The following is a 15,671-nucleotide window of genomic DNA, read 5'->3' on the forward strand; positions in this document are numbered from 1 at the left end:
CAGTAGCGTTTCATCTCTCTGGATATATGACTTATTTTATGTCACTTTATTATTAAGCAGTGCCTATGATGACAGATGATAGTTTGTTGTTCATTTTGACCAATTGTTAATCAGTATGCCACATACTGCATAACATTTATTCTTTAAATATCAGTGCTTCACATTTATGCTTGAATAAGTAGGATTTTATTCTGACCCACTAATCACATTTCAGGTCATCAAAAAACAGGTGCCTGGTGATGGGGACAGGTATTTATTAATCTTCCTTAATGTTGATTCCGCAAATATTTTATCCAAATTAAAGACAATGCTTTAATTGCTGTGTAACCGTCTGCCATACTCATGATGACTGAACTCCTTTAATATCCAGTTAATTTGTTCTTATGCATAGCATAGAGGTGCATAGGCTACTAAAAAAAAAAAAAAAAAAAAAGTTTTTTATAGGATTGTCTCCTTGTCTCCTAAGCCATGTGAATCTCTACATATTCCTCTAAAGCATTCATAAAAAATAAAACACATTTGCGCAATTCTTGATTTATTTCTAGCTGTTACAAGCATATGCTTTTGACCTAGCTAATTTGTTTTAGATAAACTGGAAAGATTATGTCCTCCCATTTCCATCAAGTCCTATGATTCTTAGTTTATGACACAGAGGTCAACATGTAATAGTTAAAATTAGCACAATAAAGGATTTAAAATGTTAATGCACTGTGTTTCATATCTTTGACATTGTGGATGGGAACATAATTCTGTGATTTCTGGAATTTAAGACATAATTCCTAAAACAAGACATGGAAATGGGGAAAAATCCCACTGTTCTGAATAGTTAATAGTTAATTGGAATAATTTGACAAATACTCATTTTTTTTACACACTAAACATGTTAAGAACAGTATTAAGGAATTCTGTTTGATCCTTTCACAGTGCTTATACAAAAAAAAAAAAATGCTAATCTGAAGAAGGAAAACCATGGTTTAGGTACAATTAACCCTTCCATATGTAGTTGAAACAAGCTTTTTGGAAAATGGAGGAGTACTCCAGCAAAGCCACTGACAGGATAATATAAAGTAATTTTCCTAAAGAAAACAGCAAAAATTCTTCTTCTCTAATCTTCCCTATGGATCCAACTTTCAATGTGAAATATAGCATTCAAATATTTGCTAAATGACACCTCTTCAGGTACTATTTGGCATCCAATACTGTATATCAGATCTTATAATGGAGCACAGCGTCAAAAAAAAAAAAGCTAAAGCCAGGACAGTGTAGAAAAAACCCACAAACAATAGAAGAGCATATTCAGTATGTAGAAGGGAACTCATTGGCCTGGATTAGTTTTTGATGGAGTGAAAAATAAAAGCTATTTCACGTGCAGCTTTTCAGGTTCTCCAGCCCAAAACTCTGTGGAAAAGCCATTGCAGTGAGGACTTTTTTCAATGGTTCATTATTCTGTCATGCAGGATCACAGTTGCAATATTTCATACCATGACAGGTTTAAGCTACAAGATAAATGATTCACAAAAGCACACAGTATGCCACAGACGAATCTTTTATAAACATAGAAGACTCATCTTCTTTGACACTCCCACTGATATTTTTAAGTGGTGTATTGATAGTTAATTGTTCAACACTGAAATCCAGTACTGGTTACAATTAAAATGCAGATTAAGATTTTATTTTGTTTTCTTGATGCATATGAATTAAATTATATGCTCTGCTCTGCATAACGGTGTCTATACTTTATTTAAATTAATATTTTTAACAGTAAAATATATTTTATATCAATTTCCCTCAGCAAATGGCTTTTCTTTCTTTTAGAGCAAAAAGAGATTAAACATACACATATATGTATGTAACTGTGGTTTATGAGCTATGCTATCAGAAAATTAATTATCGATTCTCAGTGACCATCAAAAAATATGAAGTTTAAATAAGAGCTCTATTTTCCTACACAGAAGCTAAAAACATATATATATAATTGGAAAAATGTCTAGTTTCCATGGAGACTGTACATTTGCTTTACATTTACAGCAAGATAAAATATTAAAGAAATGACAGGCACTTTATTGATAAGCATGACATTTTGGGACAAGTTTTCTTAGAATTTTGGTGGTGAAAGTAGACCCGGTTTGCTTACTATAAACAGGGAAATTAAAATCCACTATTCTCTTCAATTCCTGAGTAACTGGCTTGTATTCACAGATACCTTTCTGTCATACAGTTATACCATTTTCAGCTTTTCCTTGTGTCTTGTCTTGAATTTCTATGTTGAGAAATGGCCCTTAATTATTGTAAATAAGAGAGAAGAAACAAAGAGCCAAACAGCAGGGGCTGTTTATTATTATTATTATTAATTATTATTATTAATTATTATTAATTATTATTATTATTATTATTATTATTATTATTATTATTATTATTATTATTATTATTATTAGTAGTAGTAGTAGTAGTAGTAGTAGTAGTAGTAGTAGTAGTAGTAGTAGTAGTAGTAGTAGTAGTAGTATTGGTATTGGTATTTAATAGATTCCTGGAAGAGTAATCTTTTTGCACGTACTGAAAGGTACACATACAACTTGTATTCTGCCAGTGAAGACACACATTGAGCAAACAATGTTATCAACATGTGTTTTCTGTTAGTTAGCTCACTGCATCTACAATTGTTAGACAGCTTAAAAGCCATGTTACACTAGAGTTCTTTCAGTACTGTTTGATTTGATTTCAAGCTCAGCTTACATTTGGAAAGAAAAAAAGATAGTCAAGGACAGATCATAAGTAGCAAAATGTCCCATATTACAACCTTACAGCAAGAGGGAATAAGAACCAAATGGTATTTATGATAATACTTAGCTGTGTTAAAAAAAAAAAAAAAATTACTTTTATTAAATTGAATCCATCATCACTGCTGTGTACGTTTTACTTTCATTTAAGAAATGTAGCAGACATGTATGGACTGACATTTTTAAAATGTGGAGGATTTAACTTTCCATCTTAAATGAAAATGGATGGAGATATATGGCTGAATATCTAGTTTTAATATTTTTAACGATGAACTAAGCAATTACTGAATTAAGCAATATTTTGCTGAATGGGAGCTACAGATGACAGAGGATGATTTGAAATATCAAAGTGCTGCTATAGGCAGAAATGTTATTCTGTTTCTTATCCTCTTTTCATGCAAGCAACCACTTCAGTCAACAGGACTGCATTGTCCAAACAATGATTACTTGTCAGAAAAATTGAATGAAACCGCAGAGACTGTCCCAAATGCTTGTATGCCCAATTGTATAAAGGCTCAAGACACTAATTTCAGGTGAAAGGGACAATGATCCAGCTTGTACAATGTATTTTATAAAAAGTAAGTCAGTCCACCTTTCCTTCCCAAAAAGGGCATGATTTCAAAACCACATGACTTCCAAGACAAGTGACCTTAAATATTTACTTTTTTCCAGGTAATCATAAAACTATATTTTTTTATGACAAAATCTTCTATTTTTTGCATGTATGTTTACAAGAATTTTTCGTAACGACAGAAGAGCTGACTGTATCACAGGACACTTCATATAAAAACTAAAAATACTTTAAAAAAGATGAATCAATCCAGAAATTTAATTAAATTCACTTTAGTTGGACATGCTAATTAGATTAAGAGTATGAGAGTATGGTACTTCAGTTTTCTGATTTATTTTCTCAGTTTTCTGCAGTATACAATGAACATCATGCAATACTGAGGATGTAGATGAAAATATTTATTATTAACAATAGAAAAAAGTATTTACTATATGAATAAACCCAATAATGATAGAAAGTTGATGCCCCTTTTCCTTTTTTCTTGGCATTCTTTCAATGCTGTTGTCCTGTTGTCATTTCTCTTTTTAACACCATACTATTAATGAAAGATTTTCAAAGGTTCTTGTACTAGCATCCAAAAACATTAAAATGATGTTTAGTAAATTCTTAAAATTGAGCTTTGAAGGCTCAGCGTTAAAAAGTGTATGGGGGTCCTTTTCTGCAATTTTCTCCAGTCAGATAACTAAGATTCATTCAAAAGTACATAAACATCAGTTATCTGTGATAGAATTTAGAAACTCTGGCCAGAACTGAGATGTCATTGTACAAACAGTATCAGGCAGACACAGAAGGGGGTTTTCATCCCAGATGCAATAAGCCTAGTTAAGGTAATATGCAATCAGACATACAGTTGGCAAAATATTATTTCTGTTTTGTTTTTTTTTTTTTGATGTATTATCAGTTTGGAAGGGAAACATTGCAACATTGATGTAAATGCTGCTTTATGTTAATTTAGCTCATTGCCAGAGTATTGTTTTGATTTGAAAATTTTCTGAGTGGACTTAACTGTGGCAGGTACATGTCTTTTCATTTGATTTTTTTGTCAAGTTAGTTTTGAAAGTTAGTAAAGAACACTAAAGGGGAATAAGAATGGAGTCAGATTGTCTAGGGCCAGAAAAATATGTAGGTTGTGTGCATTGTTCTAGAAACAAATACAACAGATACACCCTTCCACCACAATGGAAATTGAATATTCTTAAAATACATCCAATGTGCATTGAGTGACTGAATATGAAACTATTTTCCACTATTGTTTTGATTAAATTTAAAAATAAACTATTTGTTTGAAATGTACAATGTATTTTTACGGCATGGTTCATTTCTTCCTTGAAGTAAGAATACTATAGAACTATATAGTAAATGCAATAAAAATCGGTAGAATCTGTCTCATTGTATTTTGTGCATTTTAGCAAGAAAATAATGTACAGGTGGTGAGCCAGAAATATAAGAAAGCTTTAAAATATATCTTCTGCATAATAAGTGGACATAAAAAGCTTAACGGAAAAAAAAAATCATTCATAGGTGTAAGATCTGGACCTTTGAAGTCAGATGCAGTGACATGATTTGTGTTTTAACCTGTATAATCAAAGTGAGGATGATCTAAAACTGTGAATTCATCTTGTTTTGAAGATCTGCCCTTAAACTTCATTGGTGTATGTGCATGTATGTTTTAGGCTTGCATGTATACCAGATAGGTGTGCATACATGTAATTTAACCCTTCACTGGAATAAGTTTCCTCTTGCTTTAGTTAGGTACCTAACTATGGAAGTTAGATATCTAGTCTAAACCGTTCAGATGCTACTCCAAACAACAGAGAGATACGTATTTCCATGGCATGATTCATCCCATCTAAACTATCTATCTTCAGTTTTTGGAAGGAGGTAAATTCTTTGTAATGCAAAAGAAACAGCACAGCCTCAATTTGTCATATTTGTTCTGGCAGCTACATACATCCAGTGGTCATATTGCACACACATAGCTTCATGATTTTATCTTGTGAGTATATGGTAATGCTGGCAATTTCAGATATGTCTTAGTAGGCATTTAGGGGCTTGAGCTTGGATGATTCAAATTCAGTCATTACTTAGTGATTCTTCATCCTGGAATCTTTTAAGTCTAACGCTGGAGAACAAATTGTGTATCTTATTTTAAGCATATATTAGACAATAACATTCCTGCTTATTTAAATGTTATTAGATCACATATTCAAGAAGAGTTTCAGGTGATGAACTGTGTTATGTTAGATATTCTACGGAAATAGGTAGACATGGCCTATAGCCTGTCTACACAATGAATGCATAATGGATTTATATTACCATCTGGGAAAAGAGAATTAAAGGCAGGATAACTTATATACTGGAAATATTTTTGTTGGGGTTTGTTGTTTTTTTTAGCAAGTATTAAGTATTTTCTTCTCCAGAATATATAATAAATGTACCTCAGAGTGCTACTTAAAATATAAACATTTTCAGTTTGGTATTGAATTAATTATAAGGCAAGAATTTAGGTTACATACACAAACTAGGAAATTATTTTTTCCATTGATGTAAAAATTTATTTATTTGAAGAATATTTTACAAGTTTTAATAAAGTTGGTCCAAAGATTTTTAGTTTTCAGTATATTTCAAACACAGAGCTATAATACTAACTGCCTAATTCAGATATGAATAGGCTAATAGCAACATACTGCATATTGAAGTTACCTGGTAGATACTGAATATATTTTTTTATTATACTGTTAAGTACACATGAATCACTGCGCTACCTGTCCTCTATAAAAGAGCTGAAGATAGTAATCTAAGATTTTGGGAGAATAAGGGTGAGCATTAGCTGTATAACTATTAACTTCTGGTTTGCTTTTTAAATTTGAGGCCAAGTTTATGTCATTCAGATGCTGACCATATAATTTAAAGAAGTACCAGAAGGTCATTTCGCATCACTTTCCACTTATCTATGAATCTCCTAGGTTTATGAGAAGAAGGACTGGCAGGTTTTATATATGCAAGCTCACAGCTGGGGAGTATTTCATTCATTGGTTCAGTGCTTAACATGCTTGCCAAGTGAGCAGATACCAATAAAAAAGTCAGCATAGGGTGACTTTTAAAATAGATCAAACTATTCAGTGTAGGTTTTTTAAATAAAATCTGAGGAGATTTACTATTTTGGTTGCTTAATATAATTTGAAGTCACTTTTTCAATGATGCTTTTATATTTTTTTCAACAAAAATGATTAGTTTTGGCTCAAATACTAATGATGTTATTGAATATAATAATGAACAATTTAATACAGACCACTAACTAGTTTAAGCTATTGAGTTTGACTGTAAAGATACTGGAACAGTATAACTGTCTTTTTAATAGCCTAGTAACAAAGTGGTTTGATAAGACCACATCTGTGGTTTTCGAAGAAATTTATGGCGTCACAGTAATTAAAATAATTCAAGAATAATGTCAATGAATTGATGAAAGATTTCTAAATATTTTTTTCTTTTTTTCTAAGCAGTGTGACTCCAGCTGCTCCAAATATTTAATTATCAAACTTTATTCACATAAAAAGCTGTTATTAAAATAGCTGAAATTAGTCTGGATTCCTGATTCCAAATGACAGAGGACAGACTACATTACATTAGTCACTTACACACTTTCCAATACATCTTGCTGTCCCAAGGAGGAGACTGAGAGGCAGCAGATTTCCTAAACAATTCTGCTTTTTTTCTTATGTTCACTTGATAGGACAAGATTGAAGTATTATAACAGCACAATACCGAAAGCTTCTATCACTACTGATTAGGTCTTTTTAACATAAATTTATATTAATAATGAACATGTAATTTTTACTCCAAATCTCTGTATGATTGAAAAAACCTGCTTTCTCACTCTTAAAGCCTGGCCCGAGTGGGGTTGATTAGGTGGTACAAAATTGCTTACTTCTGACCAGCATACTTCCGAGGTTCGGGAGCATCCTACCACTCCTCCAACAAATGTATGCACTAGATGAGATCCTTCTTCATTCCTGCTGTTGGAACAGGGCCACAGTCTACCACAGAATTCATCTAGCTGCATGTGAAACCAGGTAGAGAGCAGGTAAGGTCTCTCTGGAGGGCCTCACTCTTCAAAGATTAGCTAGGCTTTGGAAATTTATAATTCTGCTCTTCATTCCTAGGAATTACAGATGACAAAATAATCAAGAGAAAGTATTTACATCAGTCTTTCTTGATGGAAAAAAAAAGAGCTCTTACAGCTTGTGATTCTTCTAGAAACATTGATTTTGCATATATGAATGACTATATAAATTCCCGGACTAGTAGAAAGGCTAACAGTGTTTCTATTTCAAACAAATTATAGTTTGATAGGGTACACTTCTCAGATGATAGAAATGGATAAGGTCTGAATTTCCCGTAGGCTAAAGAAAGTATAAAACTATTCAGCTACTCAGCTATTTCTTTAACTAATGGGCTATACAATATTAGGAAAAATGTAAATCATACCAGCCTAACAAACCAGTCTAGAATTCATCTAAGCAAATGGTGTTCTTCTAGAGGAATTGGTAGATATGGGCTTGTAGCTCAGATACTAGGGTCTGGAAATAACTCTTCCTGCCTACATAAAAGAATTATGACTTATTTATTACTTATACATAAAAGTCATCATTACTTAGCTGTTCGTAAATATCATTAGCTTTCATTTAAATAATCTGAATTTTTTTGTAGTTAAATGTATTTTCAGTAATCAGTAGATACAGGCCATTGGACCAGGCCTTTCTTTCTCTTGTTTTTTCTTTCTGCATTTTCCGACCTTTGTAGCTGCAAAAATTGATAGGAAAGTCATCCAAACAAAACAGCTGAGGTATCTCCAAGTGCTTACTCCCCAATACAGAAGTTTCACTGGTTGGCAGTAAGAGAAATAGAAACCTGGCCAGGGAATATGTGAAGAGTCATTGTGACCATTGTCAAGTTTCTATCCTGAAGTATTCTGCTATATTTCAGGGAGGGAGTTTGTTAGGATCAGGCTAGGTTCCAGGAACTGCAAAAAATCCTTTTACAAAAGTCTTCTACTTATAAAACTTTTCAGTATCAATCCCTACTCATGTAGTTATAATCCATACTTCTCATCTTTCTTCTTCATTATATTTCTTGGAATACAAACCATTCCTCTCTCAAGTAAGCTTATCTCTATTGACTCAGATGTTTCAGTTCCCCACTGTGTACACAGATACCATCTTCAAAGATTTGGGATTTTTCTCAGTGATTTCTCTGTAATTACCTTTGTGTAGAAAACTAATTAAAAAATGCTTGCAATCCTTACTAAACTTTGCTTTGTGTTTCTTCCAATTGCACTCCTGACTGCAGAAATTGGTGATCATTCCGCACTCTTAAAGCAGAATCTGTGAGCACTCGATTTTACTGAAGAAAGGTTGGGTTGATTATCTGTTTGCTGTTTGTATCCAATTAGCTATTTATAGTCATCTAGAAAGAAATATTCTAGTTAAACTTGAGATAGAGCTGGATTACATCTACTCTGTCAACATCGGTAAATTTCAGGAAAATGTGATTATATCTTCCAAGGGAAAAACAAACAAACAAACAAACAAAAAACGAAAAAATTAACAAACCAACCACAAAAAAAACCCCAAATAAACAAACAGAATAACCCACTTGGAAGTGAGGCTCTTGCACAAATTTTGTGGCAAACCCGCCCTTTTTATAAGAGTTTATAATTTGAAATGTATTTTGAGAAGTCACTAGACAACTGTCAAAATAGGGCTATTTGATGAGAGGAAATTGCTGTGAGTCGCTACTTAGAGATTTTCAATTTCTGTTTTGGGGGCAAGTGTGCAAAGCCAATGAGGGATGATGGTCCTGTTGTTTCTGATAGGTTCAACCTGAGATATGTCAGCTAGGCAGTAGAATGGAATAGGACCATATAATTCAATGATTACAAGGGATAAATAGCAGAAGTGATGGGAAGAACAGGAGCAGTAGTGTGTATACATATGTATGGATACATATACATATGCATTTATGTTGTCAAAGGGTAAAGCCTCCATGAAAGCAACACTCAGTTAATGAGACAAGCCCAGCTCTAACTGGTTATATGAGTGTTGTATGCATTGGGAAGAAAAAGACAAACACAAATTTTGTTATTGTCATAGGGTCAGACATACCCAAGAACACTGCCCAGGTAAAAGTCACCTGTACCACATCTGTCCAGGTCTAACAGACAAAATTATTCCAGTATATGCAGAAAATAAGAAAAAAACCCCACAGATGGACCTTTTGGTGGAAATGGTATGTGTAGTCATCAGAATGCCAGGCAACACTCAAACATGTCAAGCATTTGGTGCAAGTATTTAGTTTCTCTGCTTATATCGTACCAGTCACAGCTTGAGCGGAGGAGCTGGTGTCTTGGCTGGTGTGAGTGTGAAGTTATATATGTGTCATAGATGTCCACCTGAAATTCCACTCTAAAAGTGTATGTATTAAATGTAACATTTGATGGACCTCTGCTTTTTGCTTTAATAATTGAGGCCTGCATAGATCAGTCATTTTAAATACATGTGATGGTGAACATCCACTTGCACTGTTTAGAAGTTATCATAGCTAGTCAGAAATATCTTTCTAAAAGAGTTGCTTTTTTGTGAGGTTTCTTTTCATGATTGAATCACCAAGTCAAATTGTTACTTCTCCAAGCCATCTGTTCCTCCTGCTCTCTTCCTTTGTTTTTTCTTTCCCAGTTTCCATAAAGCACTATGAAACATTAAGCAAAATATTTTGGCCATACCATTCTATCTATACTCTCAGTGGTGACATCAAGAGGATAGTAAAAATCATCAAAATATTAACATATACTATTAAGAATTATTAAAAATGTTGAGGCTTCATATTGTGTTGTATAGTGAGAGTAAATCTTGTAATAATATGACTTTGGTGGTTATTTGATATAAGTATTGTTGACCAATGTCTGGTAATTTACAGGAAACAGTATTTTAAGAAAAAGTTAATGTCTTTATTTTGTACATAATTTCCAATTAAACATTTAAATTATTTTTTGAGATCAAAGTACACAGTTAAAACCTTAAATTATTTAAATATACCTATAAGAAAAACATGCTTGTTTTTATTAAATAGCTATGCCACTGATCCACCTTTATCTTCTTTTTCATAGAAACATAGAATCATAGAATTATGGAAGTTGGAAAAGACTCTTAAGATCATTGAGTCCAACCATTAACCTAACAGTGCCAAGTCCACCACTAAACCATGTCCCTAAGCTTCAAGGCTACACATCTTTTAAATACTTCCAGGGATGGTGACTCCACCACTTCCCTGAGCAGCCTGTTCCAATGTTTGATAACCCTTTTGGTAATGAAATTTTTTGTAATATCTAATCTAAAGACCCCCTGGCACAACTTGAGTCTGTTTCTTCTTGTTCTATAGGTTGTTACTTGTAAAAAGAGACTAACACCCACCTCACTACAACCTCATTTCAGGTAGCTGTAGAGAGTGATAATGTCTCCCCTGAGCCACCTTTTCTCCAGGCTAAACAACCCCAGTTCCCTAAGCCAGTTATCGTAAATCTTGTGCTCTAGACAATTCACCTGATTCGTTGCCTTTCTCTGGACACAGTCCAGCACCTCTATGTCTTTCCTGTAGTGAGGGGTCCAAAGATGAACACAGTATTCAAGGTGTGGCATCCCCAGTGCTGAGTACAGGGGGACAATCACTTCCCTAGTCCTGCTGGCCACACTATTTCTGATACAATCCAGGATGTTATTGGCCTGCTTGGCCACCTGGGCACACTGCCAGCTCATATTCATCCAGGTGTCAACCAACACCTCCAGGTCCTTTTCCACCAGGCAGCTTTCCATCCACTTTCTCCAAGCCTGTAGCATTGCACGAGGTTGTTGTGACCCAAGTGCAGGACCTGGCACTTTGCCTTGTTGAACCTCATACAGTTGGCCTTGGCCCATCAATCCCATCTTTCCAGATCCTTCTGTAGAGTCTTCTTGCCCTCTAGCAGATCAACACTCCCACCCAGCTTGGTGTCATCTGCAAACTTACTGAGGGTGCATTTGATCCCCTTGTCCGGATAATTGATAAAGATATTAAACAGAACTGGCTCCAATACTGAGCCCTGGGGAATACCACCTGTGACTGGACAACAACTGGATTTAACTCCATTCACGGCCACTCTTTGGGCCAGGCCATCCAGCCAGTTTTTTACCCCATAAATAGTACACCCATCCAAGCCATGAGTAGCCAGTTTGTTCAGGAGAATGATGTGGGAAACAGTGTCAAAGACTTTGCTAAATTCCAGGTAGACGACAGCCACAACCTTTCCCTCATCCACTAAGTGGGTCACCTTGCCATAGAAGGAGATCAGTAGTCAAGCAGGACCTGCCTGTATTTAATCAATGTTGGCTGGGCCTGATGACCTGGTTGTCCTGTATGTGACACTTGATGGTACTCAAGATGACCTGCTCCATAGCCTCCCTTGTCATCAAGGTCAGACTGACAGGCCTGTAGAGCCCCAGATCCTCCTTACAGACCATCCTTTATATGGGCATCACATTTGCTAACTTTCAGTCAACTGGGACCTCCCTGGTTAGTCAGGACTGCTGATAAATGTTCTTCTTAGGTGAGTTTACATCATGGTGTTGAAATCAGATCAGACAGAATTAGTATGTTAACATGGAAGAGGAGAAAAATTGTCATGTATTACTATAATATGGCTTTTCTTTCTTTTTTTTTTCTTTTGGGGGAATCATCTTTCCTTTTGTTTGGCAGAGCTCTTTCTCAAAGGTAATCTCATAGGTATGAACTTTACAGGTACTTCACTTTGGGGTTTGAGCTTATTTATTAATTTAGTTATTACTAAAATATAAATATTCTTAACATTTCAAGAGTCCCAATCTGTACTTAAATACATACACTGTTTCAATTTTCTTGTAATTTAATGGATGTGATTAAAGTTTTCTATAGTATCTGTCACTACATCATGAATATCCTGCATGTATGCATCAATAAGGTTAGTAGACTGTGGTGGATTGACACTGGCTGGAGGCCAGGTGCCCACCAAAGCCACTCTGTCACTCTCCTGGAAAGGGAAGTGGAAAATATAACAAAAAGCTCATGGGTCAATATAAGCACAGGGAGCGATCACTCAGCAATTACTGTCACAGGCAAAACAGACTTGACTTGAGGAAATTAGTTTATTACCAGTCAAAATCAGAGTAGCGTAATGAGAAATAAAACCAAGCCTTAAAACACCTCCCCACACTACCTGTCCCTTCTTCCCAGGCTCAACTTTACTCCCAATTTTCTCTGCCTTTTCCCCTGAGCAGCACAGGGGGATGGGGGTTGCAGTCAGTTCATCACATTTTGTCTCTGTCACTCCTTCCTCCTCAGGGGGAGGACTCCTCACACTCTTTCCCAGATCTGATGTAGGGTTCCCTCTCATGGGATACAGTTGCCTATGACCTTCTCCAGTGTGAGTCTTTCCCATGGGCTGCAGCTCTTCACAAACTACTCCAGTGTGGGTCTTTTCCACAGGGCTGCAGTCCTTCAGGAACAGATTGCTCTAGCATGGGTCCTCCATGGGGTCACAAGTCCTGCCAGCAAACATGCTTCAGCATGGGCTCCTCTATGTCTACTTCAGACAGGGCTTCCCATGGGGTCACGTGGCTTACATAGTCATGGTCACATACCTTTTGATAATTGATATGAAGGAATTTTTCAATGTTTCCTAATGTTATTTTCATATTTTCCACTGGTAGTTGTTTTGCTTTTGCCTACTAATGAAAAGAAAGAATAATTATTGAAGTATTAATTTCATGCATGCGATTCAGTAAATTGAAGTGATAATTTGTTTCAAATGAATGAACTGATGAATTACCTGATCTAAACAATAACATTTACTAGTAAGATGATAAAAGATAATTATACTCAGAAAGCTGTTGTACTTTTAATTAGTAGCTCTAAATTAGCTGAGAAGTGATTGAAGAATCAAACATCTTTTTCAAAGTGACTTTTCCCATAAATCTAGAACCCGTATTGCTTAATAAGATGGCTTGAATTAAACCTGGTATCTTAATGAGATTTTTTTCTTTATTGTGCCTCAAATAAAATAACACTGGTTTATTATTGTTTTGTATTGTTTTTTATTATTATTATCATCGTCATCATTGTCATCATCATTGTCATTATTGTTATTATTCCAGAGTTAAAATTGTTTATTCTTTCTATTACGTATATTGCTTAAGAGGTTAGTGTCCCTATGGTCCTTACATAAGCAATAAAGAGAGATTTAGGTACAAATTTATTAAGGGGTGACCAACCTTCAAATTTAGGCACCTTGTTTAAATACCTCATTAGCTAATTTCATGTTCACTTTCTATATTTTTATATATTTTTTTTTTGTTATAATTTTCTTACATTGAAAAATCAGTTCTTGCCAGGACTATACAGAAGAGGTTTGTAGACTGCAGCTAAGTGGAATTTCACATTGTTTGTGTCTTTGGAGATAAAAGTTTTATGAATGATTTTGTGATTACAGTCCCAAGAAGAATGAATAAAATTATTTTTTCTTGATCTGTCATCTCTAGGGATATCTCTTATATATAGGCTATTGTTATGATCTACAGGAAAACAACAAAAAGTTGTACAGATGTTTTATTTCTTCTTCAGTTAACAGCCTATAATACAAAAATAAGCAATAAACAAAATTCAGATGTTTTACCAGTGTACTCCTTTTTCTTTCCATAAAAACTTGCTTGGACAGTCAGATGCTATAAAAGTGTGATTCAGATTTGTTTTCTGAAGCAAATAAGCAATTGTATAAGAAAGGAATGGAACAGGACAAGAAAATTCTGCCCATGCTCAAGATTAGAAAGATCTTCATATTTCCAAGATGTAGATACAGTTCAGAACACTGTTGTGGCAGGGCAGTTGCCTCCTATGCTGTGCTTCTTCTAAAAGAAGAAAATGAACATAAATGTCCATAAAATAAACAAAGAAAGTGACCACAGAGCATGCAGTGTACACAAATGGTCTCAGAATATTATTAATTGAGAGTAGCTTCTTCACCATAAAATAAATATCAGTAGTTGTCAGCTGCACAGTCTTCGATATTTTTTTCCTCCATCTAGTTCACACACCTGATGCAGGAGACTACAAAAAAACATATCAGATGTAGGCTGCAATTACTGGACCTAAGAGAGAAGTGTGCCACCTAATTGTCTTTTCCCTTTCAGAGTATCCTGACTACTTGCACACCATAATGGTAAAAAATTGTCTTTTATTTAGATAAGAGCCTAGATAGAAGGAAAGTAATAGATTTTAACTTTAGGATCTGAAGAAAAGCTTCTGCACAGAAGCAGAGAGGAGATTATTTTAAATAAACAGGAGTGTTGGACTGTGCATATTGCATATTATACTTTAAAACCCAGGATACTCAAGGTGATCTGAGATTATTAAGAAACAGAATAACAAAGTAGATGTGACAATACAATAATAAGAATTTGTTAATACCTGGGTACTAAGAAAAGAAACATTCCCTTTCCCTTTGTTATCTTCAGTATTTGAGTCACATCTGCTTATTCTCATTGCCTTAATTCTCATTGCTGATGTGCTTAAAAATTACTTAGGAAAATTAATATGTATTTTATCTTAAAATAAAGCCAAAAGTCAGGAAGTGTCTCTAGTACTTGAAATAAATTATTTTTACAAAGATTAATGCCTAAATTAAATACTTGAATTAAATAAGCATATTCTGGCAGACCTGTATAAGGCAAGAGTTTTCTGGTGATTTCAGGCTGATATTAAAATTCTTCCCATCTAACTTTAATAACTTTACTGAGTAATTAAAAGCAAATTGGCATAAAGTGTTTCTAAATTCACTGTACAAAGATAGATGAATCCTTCAATTTAAAGATGGCTCATTTATGTAATAATAATAATAGGACCCTAATTTAGAGATATCGGTTAATTATCTAAAAATATGAATACCAGCTTCAGTGAGCCTTAAAATGCATTTGATCACTGAATTACTTGTTAGCACTATTTTTTTACCAATTATAATAATAAATAGTACAAAATATTTTTCTATTAAGAATGCTTTAAGAAGCTATTTTAAATTAATCTGTGTTTATTATATTTGTTTGTTTGTTTGTTTGTTTTCCCTCCAGTTCTCATGTGACTAGTAATGTAAGTAGGCTGTTGGGAATTAAGAGTTGGGTGATCACTAAATGGGTTGCAGTCATATAAGTGATCATATGAACATAAATGCTGCAAGTTTTAGAAAACAAATTTTTGTGGGAGGATGA

The 15,671-nt window shown here is 34.3% G+C and overlaps 1 protein-coding gene across 1 annotated transcript in view; it reads left to right on the plus strand.

Annotated features, from left to right (window-relative positions):
- CSMD3 (CUB and Sushi multiple domains 3) overlaps positions 1 to 15,671 on the plus strand; it is a 703,442-nt gene that overhangs the window by 537,358 nt on the left and 150,413 nt on the right. The window lies entirely within an intron of this gene.

This window comes from Tyto alba, unplaced genomic scaffold (assembly GCF_018691265.1).
Source record: "Tyto alba isolate M040663 unplaced genomic scaffold, T.alba_DEE_v4.0 Super-Scaffold_9, whole genome shotgun sequence".
In the NCBI taxonomy this organism is placed as follows: domain Eukaryota; kingdom Metazoa; phylum Chordata; class Aves; order Strigiformes; family Tytonidae; genus Tyto; species Tyto alba.